The sequence below is a fragment of the Crotalus tigris genome, unplaced genomic scaffold (genome assembly GCF_016545835.1).
Source record: "Crotalus tigris isolate CLP2741 ecotype Arizona unplaced genomic scaffold, ASM1654583v1 scf7180000017999.2816498, whole genome shotgun sequence".
Taxonomy (NCBI): Eukaryota; Metazoa; Chordata; class Lepidosauria; order Squamata; family Viperidae; genus Crotalus; species Crotalus tigris.
The window spans coordinates 1463986-1485054 of record NW_024096765.1 but is presented as its reverse complement, the minus strand read 5'-3'; the positions used below and the strand labels follow the sequence as shown (position 1 = coordinate 1485054).

Sequence of the window (21069 nt, the reverse complement as noted above, 5' to 3'; positions counted from 1 at the left end):
CTGCCATTTTTTTCCCCTTTTCCTTAGCTGTGCTACTCCCTTTTATTCTATTGGCTTTTGAAAGCCAATAGAATAGACTCTCTTGAATAAATTCTATTGGCTTTCAAAAGCCAATAGGAATTGTCCAGGCTGTCTCTGCCCTGCTGAGCCCGCCAAAAGTCCCATTCTGCAAATGGTGCTGCAAGTTGTCTGCAGCGAAGGCGAGCTGTTCTGGAAGTTTCCACCCCTCCCTGCTGAGCAACTACTAAAAATGTAAGTAAAAGAGGACCAGGGGTGGGAGGTGGGAGGCCGGCGGGTGCAGGGAGGGTTGCTGGCGCACGTGGGGCCCGGCGGGTGCCTTACCTCCCTTGGGCTGGGCCAGCTGGTGGCCCAGCTGGTGGTCGGCCTGCGCCATCTCTGCCGCTTGCCAGCTATGCCTCGGCCAGCGCAGGGGGCGGCACCACGCATGCGCGGCGCTCCCAGGCAGGGAAAGACCTTGACTTACGACCGGTTGGGTAGTCCTTGACTTATGACCGGTTGGGTAGTCCTTGACTTACAACCGGTTGGGGGTCGCGGCATTAAAAAGGTTGAGAACCACTGCCTTAGGGGATTTCATAGTTCACCTACAACCTTTTCTTAAACCCTCTGCTCTTCTCTTCTCCTTAATGGAATAACAGAGGGGAAAGGACCTTGGAGATCTTATAATCCAACCTCCTGCTTGAGCAGGAGGCCCTGTTCCATTTTGGACAAATGGTTGCCCAGTCTCTTCTTAAAAACCTCCAGTGATGGAGCCTCCACAACTTCTGAAGGCAAGCCATTCCATTGATTAATTGTTCTCACTGACAGGAAAGTTCTCCTTAGTTCTAGGCTGGTTCTCTCCTTGATTAGTTTCCACGTAAAGTTTCTTGTCCTGCCCTCAGGTGCTTTGGAAAATAGGTTGACTTCCTCTTCTCTGTGACAGCCAGCCAAATATTGGCATATTCCTATCATATCACCCCTAGTCCTTCTCTTCACTAGACTAGACATATCCTTGGTTCTTATCATCTAAAATAAAGAGGACACTACTATTCTTAACCTCTTTTATATGAACTGCTAATCTATTTGAAGGCCAGGGTGTTTGTTGGATATCCTAAAGAATGCTCTTATTTGCTTCAACTGTTTCTCTGGCACATGTGCTGCAGTGCTTTCCATACTACAATCTGCCTCTTCCATTCTTCAGTTTCTGAATGCTGACAGTGGGAAAGTGAGCCTTCTTCCTCCTCCATTGCCAGGAGCAAGCTTTGTGGAGAGAAAATGACAACCAGATGTTCACAGCAGGATGGCAATGGGCACAAGCAAAGTCTTGGCATAACAGTTTATCCTTCTAAGTGAACTGGCTCATGTGGAGCCTATCAAGATGTCTTCTCCTCTGGGTAGAAGTGGCCAGAAACAGCAAGCCTTAATTGCTACAACACAGCTGTCTATCAACATGGCTTCAGCATCACATATCTCAGCCTCCTTGGTGATCAAGAAATGGCCACAAGCTGCCCAGGACAAGGACAATTTTAATTTTTTACCAACCCACCCACCGAGAGACAGTCAACTTTTCCCACATAACTTACTTGCTATAAAACAAGCAAGGGATGATACAGGGCCAGGAAACTAGGCATTAATTAAGAGATCGATAAACCTAGTTAAAAAGAGGCGGGAGCATTTTAAAGGCTGGGGTGTTTTTCTTGGAAGGTTTTTTGTCTCGGAATTGCTTAGCACCTCATGTTATTTTCTAAGTTCAGCTACACAATTAAACAGGCTATAACTGTGTGGATGGCTATTGATCATTCACTAGGACAACAGAAGATGATCACGGTATAGATTCTTGTGAAGGAATGAAGACTTGGCCTGAAGAATGAACTGTTATGGTTTGGAGAAACATTATCCTGAGAGAAAGAGGAAATTGTGAGATAGGAGGTGCCAGGTTTTTCTCTTTGAGGTTTTCTTGTCCTTTTGTTTTTATGCCTGTATTTCTTGTTTCTATTTTTATTTAAGCCACTCAAGAGTTGATTTTAACGTAAATAAATAAATGAGAATCAGCCAAGATCACCTAGGTCAGGGGTGTCAAACTGCTGGCCTGCGGGCTGGACGCGTCATCGGGAAACCACGCCCATCCCATTGCCGGCAATGGTGAAAAAGCTCCAATATGTTGTGCAACGTCACGTGACGTCGCGAGTTTGACATGTCTGACCTAGGTGTTTCTGCTGGCTAAGAACGGTGCATAGCAATAGTAGGTGGCAGGCTGCCTCATAGGTTTAGAACAGTGTTTCCCAAACTTGACAATTTTAAGGCATGAGGACTTCAACTCCCAGAATTCCAAACTTGCCTTAAAATTGTCAAGTTTGGGAAACACTGGTTTAGAAAGTGAAAAAAATAAAAAGATACAGCAGAGGTGAGTTTAAAATAATGCAACCCTAAGCAGAATAATTTCAGGCAGAGATTTCATTTTATTAAGCATTCTTCTTCTTTCCCACTTCCCCGTATGCCAAGTCAGCAATTGTAAATGCTGCATTTTTATTGCACCTGCTTTCTGCTGACGGACGTGCAAGCAGCTAACAGTGCATTCGGCCACTTGCTCAGAAGTTGAAAGGTGTTATTATTCAGAGGTAGTGCAAGAGCTGTGATGTTATTGATGAAGGTTGCCTGTTAGTGCATTATCATCTAATACAGTGGTTCTCAACCTGTGGGTCGGGACCCCATTTGGGGTCTAACGACCATTTCACGGGGGTCGCCAAACAACGCAGTCCACCATTTTTTCCCCCTTTTCCTTAGCTGTGCTACTCCCTTTTATTCTATTGGCTTTTGAAAGCCAATAGAATAGATTCTCTTGAATAGAGTCTAATTCTATTGGCTTTCAAAAGCCAATAGGAATTGTCCAGGCTGTCTCTGCCCTGCTGAGCCCGCCAAAAGTCCCATTCTGCAAACGGTGCTGCACCAGTTGAGTAGTCCTCGACTTACGACTGGTTGAGTAGTCCTCGACTTACGACCGGTGGGGGGGTCGCGGCATTAAAAAGGTTGAGAACCACTGATCTAATACAAGGGCGTTACCTAATAGATTGTGGTATTTTCTGGCGCTCTGTGTTGGTTATTTTAGGAGCCTTGAGATACAGGCTGTAATCCTGTGTCAAAAGGTTCTTAAACATCCCTGAAATATTCTCCAACTGTCCCCAGGCTGATAAATAAGGAAACAAACTGAGTGATTTGGCCAATAGAGATGTTTGTCTCCCTCCTGACTTCTGGTTGAAATATGAAACAATAATCCAGACAGTTGCTGGACTGTTATTGAAGATGCTATTAAGGGAGAGATGTCAAAACTGCCAGTCTGTTGTCATTGGATCAGCCACTGGTCAATAAAATGGGTGATTCTCTGGTACGGAGACAATTAGATACCTAGGGAGAGAGGCTGGAGGCCTAATCCACCAGGTCTTTTCCCCCTCTGGAAGCCTCAGTGCAATTAATTAAAGGTAATTAACTTACAACCATTCGTTTAGTGACAGTTGAAAGTCACAACGGCACTGAAAAATGTGACTTACAATTGGCACTCACACTTAGACAACCATTGCCACATTCTCACGGTCCCTTGATCACAGTTCAGGGGCTTGGCAATTGGCATTTTTTTTTTTTACAATGATTGCAACAATCTCAGGTCACAAAATTGCAACCTTCCCAGCCAGCTTCTCAGTGCGGGAAGGTGGATTTGCTTAACCGTGGCATAAAAGGTCGTAAAATCGGGCCTGGAATCACTGAATAACCACTTTGTTTAACCACAGAAATTCTGATCCCCATTGTGGTCGTCAGTTGAGAACTACCTGTGTATGGTTTATACAAGAGATGGTATTGCAAAGACTTCCCCTTCCTATATAGAAAATACAGAATAACAGAGTTGGAAGGGACCTTGGAGTCTTCTAGTTCAACTCCCTGCTTGATCCTATGCCATTCCAGGCAAATGGCTGTCCAACCTCTTCTTCAAAACCTCCAGTGTTGGAGCACCCAGAACTTCTGGAGGCAAGTCGTTCCACTGATTAATTGTTCTCACTGTCAGGAAATTTCTCCCCAATTCTAAGTTAGCTTTCCTCAATAAGTAACAGAATAACAAGAGTTTGGAAGGGACCTTGGAGGTCTTCTAATCCAACTTGCTACTCAGGCAGGAAACCGTGTACCATTTGAGACAAATGGTTGTCCAGTCTCTTGTTAAAAATGTCCAGTGTTGGAGCATTCACAACTTCTGGAGGTTGTTCCACTGATTAATTGTTCTTACTGACAGGAAATTTCTCCTCAGTTTTAGCTTAGCTGTTTCCCATCTACTACTTCTTCTCCTGCTTTCAGGTGCTTTGGAGACTAGGTCGACCCTGTCTTCTCTGTGACAGCCCCTTAGAGAAGAGAGGGTTGACCTATTCTAGGTTTTTTTTTTTTTTCACTATCACTGTGGTTGAGGTCTTTTCTATACAGCAGTAAGATGATGAAGATTGCTCTATGTTTCTCTGTTAATTCTCTGTTAATCTGTTAAAAGCTGGCAGGAATAGCCAACACTCCAGAAGATAGGCTTAAGATACAGAAAGATCTTGACAGACTTGAACATTGGGCACTATCTAACAAAATGAAATGCAATGGTTAAAAAAAGCAAGGTTCTACATTTAGACAAGAAAAACCAAATGCACAGGTATAGTATAGGTGGTACCTTGTTTAATAGTAGTAACTGTGAGAGGAATCTCAGAGTCCTAGTGGACAATCACTTAAATATGAGCCAGCAGTGTGCTGCAGCTGCCAAAAAGGCCAACACAGTGCTAGGCTGCATTAACAGGGGGATAGAATCAAGATCATGTGAAGTATTAATACCACTTTACAATGCTTTGATAAGGCCACACTTGGAATACTGCATCCAGTTTTGGTCACCACAAGATAAAAAAGATGTTGAGACTCCGGAAAGAGTACAAAGGAAGAGCAACAAAGATTATTAGGGACTGGAGGCTAAAGCATATAAGGAACGGTTGCTGGAATTGGGTATGTCTCTAGTTTAATGAAGAGAAGGACCCAGGGTGACATGATAGCAGTGTTTCAGTATCTCAGGGATTGCCACAAAGAAGAGAGAGTCAAGCTATTCTCCAAAGCACCTGAAGGCATTACAAGAAGCAATGGATGGAAACTGACCAAAGAGAGAAGCAACCTAGAACTGAGGAGAAATTTTCTGACAGTTAGAACAATTAATCAGTAGAACAACCTGCCTCCAGAAGCTGTGAATGCTCCAACACTGGAAGTTTTTAAGAAGAGACTGGACAGCGATTTGTCTGAAACGGTATAGGGTTTCCTGCCTGAGCAGGGGATTGGACTAGATGACCTCAAGGTCCCTTCCAACTTTATTATTATTATTATTAATTTCATACCTTTCCTTTCCTTGATTGATTACAGGTAGCCCTTACTTACAACCACAATCGACCCCCAAATTTCGGTTGTTAAATGAGACATTAAGTGAATTTTGCCCCATTTTATGACCTTTCTCGCCATAGCTGTTAAGTGAATCACTGCAGGTGATAAGTTAGTAGATGCTTGTTAAGCGAATCTGGCTTCCCCATTGATTTTGCTTGTCAGAAGGTTGCGAAAGGTAATCACATGACCTTGGGACCCAGCAACGGTCATAAATATGAGTCAGTTGCCAAGCGTCTGAATTTCAATCACGTAATCATGGAGATGCTACAAAGGTTGTAAGTGTGAAAAACGGTTGTAAGTCACTTTTTTCAGGTTTCAGTTGTAACTTTCAACGGTCACTAAATGAACTCTTGTAAGTCGAGGACTACCTGTATATGCATATATCTTAATAAGCTGTTGTATACCCAATCCCAGATTAAAACTGTCTCCCAAATACTAAGATCACGATGATCAATCTGAACCTTTTGCATGCAAAGCTCTAGTTTACCTCCGTCCCTTATTTGGGCAATGAAATATGTTGGTATAATTAATTTTGGACATGGATCCTTGGAGAAAGTCTAGATATCACCTCTCTTTGTGCCAGCAACTCTGGCCGTGTCTGTATCATCTTATTACAGGCTATGAAACATGGTTGTATAATCCTTTGGGGTAATGAAATGAAGACACAATATTAATAGAGAATGGAGTGTGAGCACGCGAGAGAAAATTAATCTAATTCAGCTGCGTTCTGATTTTGAATTATATCTGCTCACAAAGGCAGGCTATCGTAACAGCTGTTAATATGGTAGAAAATCACATTAAAGGGGAAACAAGACAAGAGTTGATTATATCCAATTCTGTTTTACTTGCGCCAAAAGTATTGATCAGTTTTCAGCGTAGGACTAAAATTGGGCTAAAGTTTTGTCTGGGAATTTAGTTGGTATGACAAAATTTAGCCCTGGGATTTGTCAAGAGAGCATCCTACGTATGTGTGTGTGTGCAGTGTGTCTCCTTTGATGTTGCTTTACCTATAGCTACAACTGCTCTCTTTGTTTAACCTTCTTGTAGCATTTGCAAAATTTTCTCAGTCAGCAAATATAAAAGAGGCAGGAAGTCCCTAATGGCTTTCAAAAGACCATCCTAACCCAGTGGGGACTTGGGGAAGAGCGTAGGAGGCTAAATTACCTTTAACGCTGATTGACTCTGATTAGAATTGTTTATTTGATTCTAGTTGTGACTATTTATGTGGGAATTGTTAGAAAACACCAGCTTTTGTCTATTGTAAATGACTGGAATTGTTTGTGTGTGTGTTTCTTTCCTTCTTTCCTTCCTCCTTTCCTCCCTCCCTCCCTCCCTCCCTTCCCCCTCCCTCCCTTCCTCCCTCCCAACGACTTCCTCCCTCCCTCCCTCCCTTCCTTCCTTCCCCCTCCCTCCCCCCCTTCCTCCCTCCCAACTACTTCCTCCCTCCCTCCCAACTACTTCCTCCCTCCCTCCCTTTCTTCCTTCCCCCTCCCTCCCTTCCTCCCAACTACTTCCTCCCTCCCTTCCTTCCTTCCTTCCCCCTCCCTCCCTTCCTCCCTCTCAACTACTTCCTCCCTCCCTCCCTCCCTTCCTTCCTTCCCCTCCCTCCCTTCCTCCCTCCCCAACTACTTCCTCCCTCCCTCCCTCCCCCCCCTTTCTTCCTTCCCCCTCCCCCTTCCTCCCAACTACTCCTCCCTCCCTAACTTCCTTCCTTCCTTCCTTCCCCCTCCTCCCTCCTCCTCTCCTTCCTCCCTCCCTTCCTCCTTCCCCTCCCTCCCTCCCTCCCAACTACTTCCTCCCTCCCTCCCCCTTCCTTCCTTCCCCCTCCCTCCCTTCCTCCCTCCCACCTACTCCCTTCCTCCCTTCCTTCCTTCCCCCTCCCTTCCTCCCTCCCAACTACTTCCTCCCTCCCTCCCTCCCTCCCTCCCTTCCCCCTCCCTCCCTTCCTCCCTCCCAACGTACGTTTTTCACACTTACGACCCCGCAGCATCCCCATGGTCATGTGATCAAAATTTGGACACTTGGCAACTGACTCATATTTATGGCATTTGCAGTGTCCCAGGGTCATGTGATTCCCCCTTTGGCAACCTTCTGACAAGCCAAGTTGATGCGGGAAGCCAGATTCACTTAACAACCCTGCTGCTAATTTAACAGCTGCAGTTATTCACTTAGCAACCGTGGCAAGGAAATGGGGCAAAACTCACTTAACAAATGTTTTGCTTAGCAACACAAAGGTTGGGCTCGATTGAGGTTGTAAACTGAGGACCACCTGTATTTAGAACAATGGTTCTCAACCTGTGGGTCGGGACCCCATTTGGGGTCAAACGACCATTTCACGGGGGTCGCCAAACAATGCAGTCCGCCATTTTTTCCCCTTTTTCCTTAGCTGTGCTACTCCCTTTTATTCTATTGGCTTTTGAAAGCCAATAGAATAGACTCTCTTGAATAGAGTCTAATTATATTGGCTTTCCAAAGCCAATAGGAATTGTCCAGGCTGTCTCTGCCCTGCTGAGCCCGCCAAAAGTCCCATTCTGCAAATGGTGCTGCACCAGTTGAGTAGTCCTCGACTTATGACCGGTTGAGTAGTCCTTGACTTACGACCGGGTGGGGGTCGCGGCATTAAAAAGGTTGAGAACCACTGATTTAGAAAGATATGTAGTCCTAGCTTAATGGCCACAATTGGGATAGTTAACTCCATCGCTCAGGAAGGCAATCGCTAAGCAAAATATCATGTCAATATGATGGACTTATGAAGTGCTTTTCACAGGGACTACTGCATTATAAGCTTGATAAACTTTTGAATTTCAAAGATGAATAATTTATTCATCTTTGAATAAATCATTTCTACATTCATCACGCAACTAAATCTGTATGTAATATTTGCATTTACACAAATAATAATAATAATAATAATAATAATAATAATAATAATAATAATTGATAAGCACCTGATAAGCTGTTGCAAGAAGATTGCACAGACTGACTACAAGCAATGGCATGACAAAGTAGCAACAATGGTGCATTGGAAGATCTGCAAAAAATATCATTTGCCTGTAAGCAAAAACTGGTGGGATCATAAAATAGAGAAAGTCATAGAAAATGATAAAATTAAACTGCTCTGGGACTTCAGAATTCAAACAGACAAGCACCTGCAACATAACACCCCAGACTTAACAACTGTCGATAAGAAAGACAAAAAAGTCTGGATAGTGGACGTGGCAGTGCCTGGAGACAGCAGAATAGACGAGAAAGAACTGGAGAAGATAACAAAATACAAAGACCTACAAATAGAAATAGAAAGACTGTGGCAAAAGCAAGCAAGGGTAGTACCAATAGTAATAGGCTCCTTGGGTGCAATCCCAAAACAACTGGAGCACCACTTGAACACCATTGGCATTGACAAATTCGCTGTTAGTCAATTGCAAAAGGTGGCCTTACTAGGAACTGCTTCCATCCTGCGACGATATCTGTAATACCATCAAACATCCACATCTGCCTATCCCAGGTCCTGGGTAAGGACTCGATAGGTAGACAAAATGCCAAATCCAGTCTGAACATCTGGCTGACTGTGTACTGATCCATAATAATAATAATAATGTTGAAAGGGACCTTGGAGGTCATCAAGTCCAGCCCCCTGCTCAAGCAGGTAACCCTATACCATTGATGGCGAACCTTTTAGAGACTGAATGCCCAAAAACTGTCCTGCCCCGGCCCACCCCCACTCCACCCCCGCCCCGCCCACTCCATCCCCACTCTGCCCCACCCTCACCCACCCACAGGGCCACCTACCGCCTCCATAGCCCACCGCAGATTGTCCAGGCAGCCCTGTAATGCCATGGCCACACCTTCCGCCCGTGCCCCGGAGCATCATCTGTGCGCGACAGGGCATGAAGGCAGAGTCTTGTCCCTGTTGCCCGGCTGCCATGTCCTTGGCTGCACTGCTCTGCACAGGCCGCGCCTGGTGTCGACTCTCCTCCAGGGGGCTGCTGGTGAGGAGGGGGCCACGGGGGGAAGTGGGGCTGGGGCAACAGCGTGTGTGCCCACAGAGAGGGCTCCGAGTGCCACCTCTGGCACGCGGGCCATAGGTTCGCCATCACTGCCCTATACCAGTGGACAGCCATTTCGGACAAATGGCTGTCCAGTCTTTTCTTAAAAACTTCCAGTGTTGGAGCATTCACCACTTCTGGAGGCAGGTTGTTCCACTGGTTAATTGATCTAACTGTCAGGAAGTTTCTCCTTAGTTCTAGGTTGCTTCTCTCTTTGGTTAGTTTCCATCCGTTACTTCTTGTCCTGCCTTCAGGCGCTTTGGAGAATAGCTTGACTCCCTCTTCTTTGGGGCAGGACCTGAGATATTGGAACACTGCTATCATGTCCCCGCTCGTCCTTCTCTTCATTAAACTAAAAAGTCACCCCCATTGCAATTGTTAAGCAAATCACCCATGTTATAGTATAAAATCACATGACCACAATGTGCAGTTTTACTGAAGGCTTCTCCTTTGACCTTGCTGGTCGGAAATCAGCTGTGACGTGAACCAATGGTGATCACATGACCAAGGCACACTGCAACAGTCATAAATGGTTGCATAGCTGCGCTGACATTTTGATCATGTGATTGCAGGGACCCTGTCAAAATTATAAGCCCAAGGACCAGGCATAAAGTTAACTTTTTCAGCAGACTTGTGACTTTGAATGATTACTAAACAGGACAGTTGTTAAATGAAGACACCCCCCCCCCCCAAAAAAAAAGCTAGAATTGAAATAAGTATAGGATGCAAAACATGAGGTCCATGACAAACAGGCCAGATAAGCTGGCAAAGGTATATGTATAGGAGACATTGAAACTCATTTTTTGATTGGCAAAACAAAAAAGCTATAGAGGTGGTTTCCTGTCACTTGATTTTCCAGTTTGTTCTTTCTGTTTTGACATAGTTGGACGGAGGGGAATAATTACAACCATGTTTAATTAGGCATAGCTATGTAAATTTAGCATTTCTACATGATTATAAATGTCAAGAGAGTCATAAGACAAGGAAATTTGGTGTATTTCTAAAATGTCTCTATTGCTAATCCTATTAATCTGGAGCTACAGCCTAATTAGGGTACTTATGAACTAATAGGTTGCTGAACAATACAGTACAGTTCTGTTTCAAAGGTGAAAAAAAAGCATTTGGTGGAAATTAGGGGTTTCTTTTTTTTTTTTTTTCATTAACAGCTTTTCCCATCTGGCGCCTTTGAGATGTCTTGTTTCCCGTTCCCATCATTACCTATCCATTTGAAACTGATTAGGGGAAATTGGGAATTTTGATCTAGTGGTTAAGGCACCTGAGCAGTCTTTGGTGCTTTCTGAACTTGCTTGTTTTCCTGCAGACGTTTCATTACCCAGACTAGGTAACATCATCAGTGTTAGTAAGGAGTGGGGTTTGCTATCAATTTATATTCTGGTGCTTTGCCTGTCAGTATTGGTGGTTAGAGATTCTTTGCTTGGGCTGTTTGCTGTTGGCTTCTTTGGCAGTTTCTTGACTGGGGTATTGTTTACTCGATTGTTGGTCTGATGTCAATCTTGGAGTTAATCTATGCTGATCTGGGTGCTGATTGCTGGTGGAGAGGTGCTTTTGTTCCTTTTGGGGCTAGTTGATTATCTCTTTTGCAAAGTCTATAGATGTTGTTTATGTCTAGGTGTCTATTGATGGCTAATTTGTCAGAGTGCCAGGCTTCTAGAAATTCCCTGGCGTTTTTGGACTTGGCTTGGCCTAGGATAGTCACAGTTTTCCAATTGAAACTATTGTTAAGTCTGTCTATATGTTGTGAAATTAAAGAGTTTTCATCATGTCTTCTGACAGCTAGTTGGCATTCATGGATGCGTTCTGCCAGTCTTCTGCCTGTTTGTCCTACATTAGTGATGGCGAACCTTTTAGAGACCAAGTGCCCAAGTCTGGCCCTGCCCCCTGCCCCGCCCCCACCCCGCTCCACCCCACCTGCCCGCAGAGCCACTCACTGCCTCCAGGGCCCACCACAGATCGCCCAGGCAGCCCAGCAGTGCCATGGCGGCCACGCCCTCTCCCTCCATCCTGCAGCATCAACTGTGCACGATGGGGCGTGAAGGCAGAGTCTTGTCTACGTTGCCTGGCTGCCATGTCCTTGGCGGCGCTGCTCCACATGGGCCACGCTTGGGGGCGGCTCTCCTCCAGGGGGGCTGCTGGTGAGGAGGGGGTCATGGGGAGAGGCAAGGCTGGGGCAACGGCACATGTGCTCACAGAGAGGGCTTTAAGTGCCGCCTCTGGCACCCGTGCCATAGGTTCACCACCACTGTCCTACATAGTGGCTGTTGTAGTCATTACACCGTATGACTCCTGGTTTTTTTTTCCTTCTGGGGTTGCAGGCACGTGGCTAGAAAGCAGGAGACCATGAGTTCTAGTCCCGCCTTAAACATGAAAGTCCTTGACTTACAACCATTTCTTTAATGACTGTTCAAAGTTACAATGGCGCTGAAAAAAGTGGCTTATGATTCCAATTTACGACTCTCGTTGCATTCCCATGATCACAATTCAGGCACTTGGTAACTGACATGTATTTGCAATAGATGGAGCATCCCGGAGTCATATGATCAATGATTTCTACCTTCCCAGCCAGTGTCCAACAAGCAAACTCAATGGGGGAATCTGGATTTGCTTAACAACCACATGATTCACTTAACAACTGTGACAAAAAAAGTCATAAAATTGCATGCAACTCACTTAAGAACCATCTTCCTTAGCAACAGAAATTCTGATCCCAAATGTTATCATAAATCAAGGACTATCTTTACTCTGTACACCAGGCGTTCCCAACCAGGAGGGCGTGAGGCAATATTCCAGGGGGTATGAAAACTTGGGTTTTCAAAATTATAGTGTATGTGCATAATTTGTTGCCGTTGTTTTGAACATTTGTAAGGGGTGCGAGAATATATCAGAAGTGTTCTAGGGGTGCAGGGTATAGAAAAGGTTGGGAACCACTGCTGTACACTCACCCTCTGGCATTTGAGTGGAGAAAGACAATTTTTAAAAGTATATGTACGATCATTTTAGATCTTCACAATATATGGAATTACATTTAGGCACCATTTTTACAAAAAGTAAAGATATATTTTATAGCTTTGTTCCATTGGTGATGGGTATCATTAAGAGCCATTATCAAGCTTAATTAATATATTCACATTATTCAGATGGAGGTAAAAGATTTCTTTGTGGTGAAGATGAGAAAAATAGAAAACCTTCCCCTTTTGTGTGATATGAAAAGCATCAGATCCTGTGTAAGGTGGTTTGAGAAGGGAAACTATATTCTGTTTTGGAAAATACCTTTTCACAATAGTTCTGCTTGAATTGATGCCATAAAAGTTGTAGCTTAAGTTTTTAACTAAATAAACTAACTTTCCATGAGTACAGAAGATTTTAAAAAATAGCACTAGTAGTTGTGTAGATACAGGTAGCCCTTGACTTGCAGCCATTTGTTCAAAGTTACAACTGCACTGAAAAAGTGACTTACAATGAGTCCTCACACTTACAAGCATCCCCATGATCAAAATTTGTGATCAAAATTTGGGCACTTGGCAGCTGGCATGGATTTACAACCTTTACAGATTCTTGGGGTTATATGATCGCCATTGGTTTCCCAGCCAGCTTCGGACAAGCATAGTCAATGGAGAAGCTGGATTTGCTTAACGACCACCTGATTCATTTAACTGTAGTGATTTGCCTAACAACGTGGCAAAAAGGGTCATAAAATTGGTTGCAAGTCACTTAAATACCACCTTGCTTAGCCACAGAAATTCTGGGCCCGATTGTGGTTGTAAGTCAAGGACTCGTCTATGGAGATTCTCCGTCATCCAGGTCATAGTTATCCCAAAGATGCTTTTTTCATGAGGCAACTGGACTTTCTTGTTTTTCTTTGAAGACGTTTTGCTTCTCATCCAAGAAGCTTCTTCAGCTCTGACTGGATGGTGGGGAATGGAAGGATTTATATTTCTTGCTAGACAGCTGGTCATTTGCATTCTTTTAGCGAGTCATTAGTGCTACCTGGAGGCTTATCTGTGTCTTGAGGATCACCTGAGTGGTGCAAATGGGTGTGGAGCCTTTTTGGAACTGCTGAAAGGACTGTGTTGTAGACTGGAGATAGATGATGTCGTATCCCTTCCCCTCTGTTGAGAGAGGGCTGTTCAGTTTTGACCTAGATGGCCTCTTTGATTCCTCTTTCAAACCAGCAGTCCTCTCTGTCCAGAATGTGGACTTTGCTCTCTTCAAAAAAGTGGCCTTTGTCTTTTAAATGCAGATGGACTGCTGACTCTTGTCCTGATGGTTTTGTTCTCCTATGTTGTGCCATGAGTTTATGAAGTGCTTGCTTCATTTCCCCAATGTACAGATCGGCACAGATCACTGCGTTGTATTGCATGTACCACATTGCTCAGTTTGTGTCTGAGTATTTTATCTTTGGGATGGACAAGCTTCTGCCTTAGTGTATTCATGGGTTTGAAATGTGCATGGATAGATAGATAGATAGATAGATAGATAGATAGATAGATAGATAGATAGATAGATAGATAGATAGATAGATAGATAGATAGATGATAGATAGATAGATAGATAGATAGATAGGTAGGTAGGTAGGTAGGTAGAGATAGATAGATAGATAGATAGATAGATAGATAGATAGATAGATAGATAGATAGATAGATAGATAGATAGATAGATAGATAGATAGATAGATAGATAGATAGATAGATTCCAAGTGTTGCATGTCATGTCACTGGAGTAAGTGAAACTGAACTTTTCCCCTCAAAAATAGAAAATTGTCCTGATCAGGAGTCTAATGTTCCTCCTTAATCCCTGGAAAAAAATGTCTAATATGGATGGGAATATATGCAATTAAAGGGTTTTTAAAATGTGAATTTGATGCCTTAAGCTTTTAAATTCAGGAATTCTGGGAGCTGAAGTCCACGAGTTATAAAAGAGCCAAGGTTGCCTGCCCCTGGCCAAGGCCCACAAAATGCTGTTACCTTCCCAACAAAGTGGTACCTATTTATCTACTCACATTTGCATGCTTTCAAACTACTAGGTAGCCAGGAGCTGGGGCAAGGAACGGGAGCTCACCCCATCGCACTGCGTTTGGATCTCAAACCTGGCCTGTCAGCTTTCCAGCTGACAAATTCAGTGTTTTTAGCCACTGCACCCCCTTTTCAAACTTACATTATGAACAAATTATACAGTTCTGATCTCTACATCTCAAAGAGAATAGTGCCTTGCTGAGAAGTGTGGAGAGAAGGTCAATCAAAATGATTAAGGGATTGTAGTAATTCCTCTTGGATTAAAGGTTACAATGTTTTCGATTTTTTAGCATCAAAAAAGGTCAGTAAAGGGAAACATGATCAAGATGCTTTTCAATTTGTTATCTTACTAGAACCATGATTCATCTAATGAAGCTGATTGGAGCAGACTGATGACATGATGAGAAATTCAGGGTTGATTAAAAAGATGGGTCTCCAGAATGAAAATATGAAAATGATCGCCACCCAATAAAGTGATGGCCATGAAGTTGGGAAACATAAAAGAAGATTACACAGATTCATATGGCTGAGTGGCAAGCATTGGCTTTGCCCATCCATTTTTAGAGCAATGTTTTTCAAACGGCAACTTTAAGAGGTGTGGATTTCAGTTGCCAGAATTCCCCAGCCAGTATAGGGAATTAGATTTGATCTCAGATTGCTATATGTATGAGTCCTGGATGAAAGGATAAATGGATGGGTGGATGGACAGATAGAGATTAGATAGATAGATAGATAGATAGATAGATAGATAGATAGATAGATAGATAGATAATTAGATGACAGATAAAAGATAGATAGATAAATAGATAGATAGATAGATAGATAGATAGATAGATAGATAGATGATGGATAATTAGATGACAGATAGATAAAGATAGATAGATAGATATATAGATAGATAGATGATGGATGGATAGATTATAGATAAGATAGATTATAGGTTAGATAAATGATGGATAGATAATTAGATGACAGATAGATAAAAATAGATAGATAGATAGATAGATAGATAGATAGATAGATAGATAGATAGGCAAGCAGGCAGGCAGGCAGACAACAGATAATGGATGGATGGGTGGATGGAAGGATGGACATATATATAGAGAGAGACTAGATAGGTAGGTAGAATAGATGATAGATCAGTGGTTCTCAACGTTTGTGTGACGGTGACCCCCGTCACACAAACGTGCTGCGCATGCGCGGCGTCGCCCCTTGAGGGGGAAAATGGCGGATCGCCTTCTTTGGCAACCCCCCGAAAAATGGTTGATCGACCCCAAATGGGGTCGCGACCCATAGGTTGAGAACCGCTGTGATAGATAGATGAGAGAGAGAGATAATGGATGGATAGAGAGATAGACAGATGCAAAAATCATCAGGCTTCTTGGGAAACAGTTCAAACTGCAGAGATGTTATAGATCTCAGAATATAAGAAATATTCCTTGCCATAATATGTGAGCTATAGAAGGACAGCCTTTTTATATTCCTGTTCAAGCTAGCACTCAGTTGAGCAGTAAAACAATGATGGAGAGGAGTTTGGATTTTTCTGAACCTTATTTTGAATATTTTGGACCCAATCATATTCTACAAAGGTACTGGATGCAGCATATCCAATAATCAGACTATAAAAGTTGAAATCTTAAAATAACTGCTTCCCATACTGAGTAAGCTTCTTGTGCTGCCAAAACAACCTTTCTGCCATTTCTTTGCCTACTAAGATTGAGGGTTTCTGTGACTTTCAGCTTCTTCTTTTGTGAATCTCAACTTCGTCATAACTGAGAATTGTGTCTTTTAAGTTTTCCACCAATTATTTTGATACCTCTTCTATTTTTACCAATAGAAGAGAATATTTGTAGCTCAGGTTTTAACTGTGGGGTCCTTTTTGCTCTCTGAGTTGACTGTTTTCTTTTGCTCTCTGAGTTGACTGTTTGATTACCCAACTTGGTAACATCATTAGTGCTAAAAGAGAGTGGGTTTGCTCTCTGTTTATATACAGTATATCAAGATTTGTACTAGACCAGGGGTAGGCAACCTTGGCTCTTTTATGACTCGTGGATTTCAACTTTCAGAATTCCTGAGCCAGCAGGAATTCTGGGAATTGAAGTCCATGAGTCATAAAAGAGCCAAGGTTGCCAACTAGACCAACAACCAAGCAGTAAACAACCCCCAATTAAGGAACTACCAAGCTAACCAGTAAAAGCCTTATCAAGGAGCCACCAAGAGCACTTCCATCAACACTAGGATAGAACAGGACAAGCCACTAGTTACTAATACATAAACAGAGAACAAATCAATGAATGGCTTTTTTTTTTTGATGCATGGATTTGAAAAGGTGAACAAAATTAAGTCTATAAATTCCATGGAATATCAGCAGAATATCAGCAGAATGTAGTTCCTGGAATCTGCATGTGTTCGGTCAGAGCTTAAGCTTGTTCTCTTCAAAAGAAAGTCACTCCTAAGTAACTCACGGTGCAGCTACTAGGAGCACAGGGCAGCAGAAGAAGCGAGGACTTCTGCTTCCCAGGAGACTGCTGTGACAAATCACAAAGAAACATTGAAATGGTAATTTTTCTGAATGACTCAATCATCAGTTTAAAGCATGAAAAGATTGGAGGGGGCCTGTAGCATACTTTTCTCATATACTGGGACAATGGGACATGCCTCAGTGGTGATTTAATTAGAAATAACTGAAATGGTTTATTTAAAAACTGCTGCGTATTAGGAATCCAAGCTTTACACTTTCCTATCAAATAGCATTTGATGATTAATATTTTAAATCCCCTCTTATTTTTTAATTCTCCTAGTTAGGGGATTCTCTGACTTTTCAGGGGTATGTTTAACACTCTAAATAAACACGTAGCTTGTTCTTTATTTCTTATTTTATTTTGGCCTCATATTATCTCCCTTGGCTAAAATGACAATAAACCAAGGACTAATTTTAATGTACTATTCGAGATGGCCTGGCTGCTGGCATCTTATCTGAGCTGCAGAAAATATGGATTAGCAAGGGTCTCCACATTTTAAAAACATTGTTTCTGCAAAGTAGGTGTTTTAGGGGGTCCATTTGCATGTCTGACATCATCACCTCTTTCTGTAAAAGCCATAAAATACTTCCAATCTCATTACACTATTGAGTCATTGTCAGGAATTATTTTTAGTAGACTAAATATTGGATTATGCAATGCTCAAGCTTTCAGAAATGGATCTATTTTCCTTTTACATTTCAGATTTTGCCCAAATTCATATTATTTTTATTACTGTTTCTCTAGTCAACCTTTTTTTCCCTACACTTACCCTTCATGCCTCAAATTTCATCCCAATTCCTTTCGACATCAAAACTTTTTCAGTTTCTCATTTTTGGATGGATGTACAACAATTAAGCTGATTTTGTCTTAGCATGTATTATACGTGCTTTGAAACAGGGAACTGCAGATCTTCTATTACCACCAAGCCTGAAACTGGCATATGAAAAGGAAAATTGGAAAGAAATTAATTGGTGCAAGAAAAGAATTCATTTAGGCAATTATTGTAGGATAAGAAGGGGCAGAACCAGGGGTGGAGTTAAGAAAGTAATCAGTCTGGAATCGTTACATTGCCACAAAGATCCAGCTGCCTCCCAAATTCCATTAACTCTTGTTTCGCACCAATTTAGTATTGACTGTTAATTGACTAGAGTCTTGTATACAGGTAGCCCTTGACCTACAACAGTTTGCTTAACAACAACAATAATAATAATAATAATAAAGTTGGAAGGGACCTTGGAGGTCATCTAGTCCAACCCTCTGCTCAGGCAGGAAACCCTATACCATTTTAGATAATGGCTGTCCAGTCTCTTCTTAAAAACTTCCAGTGTTGGAGCATTCACAGCTTCTGCAGGCAAGTTGTTCCACTGATTAATTGTTCTAACTGTCAGGAAATTGTTCCTTGGTTCTAGGTTGCTTCTCTCTTCGGTTAGTTTCCATCCGTTGCTTCTTGTCCTGCCTTCAAAGTTCAAAGTTACAACAGCACCGTTCAATGTTACAACAGCACTGAAAAAAGTGACTTATGACAATTATTCACACTTATGAACATTGCAGCATCCCCATGGTCACATGATCAAAATTCACACATTTGGCAACTGACTCATATTTATGACGGCTGCAGAGTTCTGGGGTCATGTGATCACTTTTTGCAATCTTCTGACAAGCAAAGTTAATGGAGAAGCCAGATTTACTTAATAACCATGTTACTAATTTAAGAGCTGCCGTGATTCACTTAACAAGAATGGCAAGAAAGGTCGTAATATGGGAGCAAAACTCACTTAACAAATGTCTCATTTAGTAACAGAAATGTTGGGCTCAATTGTGTCACAAGTTGAGGACTGCCTGTGTACGCTTGAGCAATAAATCTTTTGAACTGGAACTTAACATATGATTCTGACCCTTTGCTCCTGTCATTGATCTACTTGGATCATTTGCAGCAATGTAAGGATTCCAGACTGGTTACTCTCTTAACTCTGGCCCCTAGCTCATAAGTAGCAATAGGTTCTTACACATTTCTGGTTCATGGCTAATTCGTGTGGCATTAAATGGGGCCGTCTGCAGTTTTGGTGGAGCAATCTTTAAGCAGCTTCCTTTAGCAAGAATTCTATGCTGCTCTAAGGTGTTGCCATGTTAAATGCCATTTCCTCTGGTGAGAGATTTCTGTAGCCTAGGATGACCTTCCCTTGCAGCTGAATGTGAGGTTCAGATTGCAATTTGCAAAACAGCATCTGCCGGTTTCCAAGTTACTTTTGACAAAGAGATGACGGCTGCCTTTGCGATGCCCTCGCTGGAGGCAAGACAGCAAGACCAGAGCAGTCAACGGCCCTGATAGTCCCAGGTTGTTCCAAGTGATAAATATCTAAGTGATGACCTCTGTACCTGGTGGCTGCTTTGTAGGGGTCATGCTGCAAAGAAAATGGAATAGAAAACTGCCAAGTGTAAATGAGAAGAAATGCTTGATCTCTTAGTTCTTTGATGCCAAGGGGAGAAAAAAAATAGTAAAATCTCTCTCAAGTCAAGCTTGACTCCTGCTGTTTTCACAGATGGATCTTTACAGCAGTAGGAAAGTGATTTGTCATTGCCTTAGAATCATAGGATCATAGAGTTGGAAGGGTCCTTGAAGTCTTCAAGCCCCCTGCCCAAGGCAAGAGTTTTCATGCCATCCCAGGCAAAGGGTTGTACCATTTTTTTCTTGAAAACTTTCGGTGAGGGAGCACCCTCAACTTCAGGAGGCAAATTGTTCCATTGATTAATCATACTCACTTTCAGGAAATTCCTCCTTATTTTGAGGTTGGATCTCCCGCTGATGAGCTTCCAACCATTACTTCTTCTCCTACCCTCAAGTGCTTGGGAGAACAAATGGACCTCTCTCTTCCCTGAGGGAGCCCTTCAAGTATTGGAAGAGGGCTATCATGTGTCCCCTAAGCCTTCTCCTCTTTAGGCTAAACATACCTAGTTTCTTTAGCCATTCATGATATGATTTAGCCTCCAGACCAGTGTTTCTCAACCTTGACAATTTTAAGGCACGTGGACTTCAACTCCCAGAATTCCACAGCCAGCATTGCTGGCTGTAGAATTCTGGGAGTTGAAGTCCACATGCCTTAAAATTGTCAAGATTGAGAAACACTGTTCCAGACCCTTCATCATCTCTCTTACTCTTCTCTGCACTGTGTCTATGGAGATTTTCCATCGTCCAGGTCATGGATATCTCAAAGGTGCTTTTTCAGGAGGCAACTGGACTTTCTTGTTTTTCTTTGAAGATTTTTTGTTTCTTACCCAAGAAACTTCTTCATCTCTGAGTGCATGGTGGGAATGGAAGGATTTATATTCCTTGCAGACAGCTGGTCATTTGCATTCTTTTAGAGAGTCATTGAGCCCACTTGGAGGTTTAGACACAGATAAACTCCAACTGTTCTCTAAAAGAATACAAATGACCAGCTGTCTGCAAGGAGTATAAATCCTTCCATTCCCCACCATCCAGTCAGAACTGAAGGAGCTTCTTCGATGAGAAGCAAAACGTCTTCAAAAAACAAGAAAGTCCAGTTGCCTCTTTAAAAAGCACCTTTGGGTCTTCTCTGCACTCTTTCTAAGGCCTGAGCACCTTTTTTGTATTATGGCGACCAAACCAGAGTGGTCTAGAGCAGTACTATCACTTCTCATGACGTTGATGCTATGTCTCTTAGAGTTGCATTGGGGTTTTGTTTTTTGGGGGGGGGAGCTGTTGGCAGCTGCAGCACTCTGTTGACTCATACTTAAGTGGTAGTCCACTAAATGTCTATGGAGATTCTCATCATCCAAGTCACTGTTGTCCCAAAAGTGCTGTTCAAAAGGCAACTTGTTTTTTTTTCCTTGATAAAGTTTCGCTTTTCATCCAAGAAGCTTCAAAATTAAAAACGACAATTTATATCAAATGTTCAAACGCTAGTGTTACACACGCAGTATGAATTTAAATAATGGCTGTATAAGCTCTTTTGCCACAGTTGTTAAGCAGATCACTGCAGTTAAATGAATCACTTGGGCATTAAGTGAATTGAACTTATA

The 21069-nt window shown here is 42.6% G+C and overlaps 1 protein-coding gene across 1 annotated transcript in view; it reads left to right on the top strand.

Moving 5' to 3' along the window:
- Positions 1-21069, top strand: part of CDH4 (cadherin 4) — a 929395-nt gene that overhangs the window by 825969 nt on the left and 82357 nt on the right. The gene's annotated exons all lie outside the window — the stretch shown is intronic.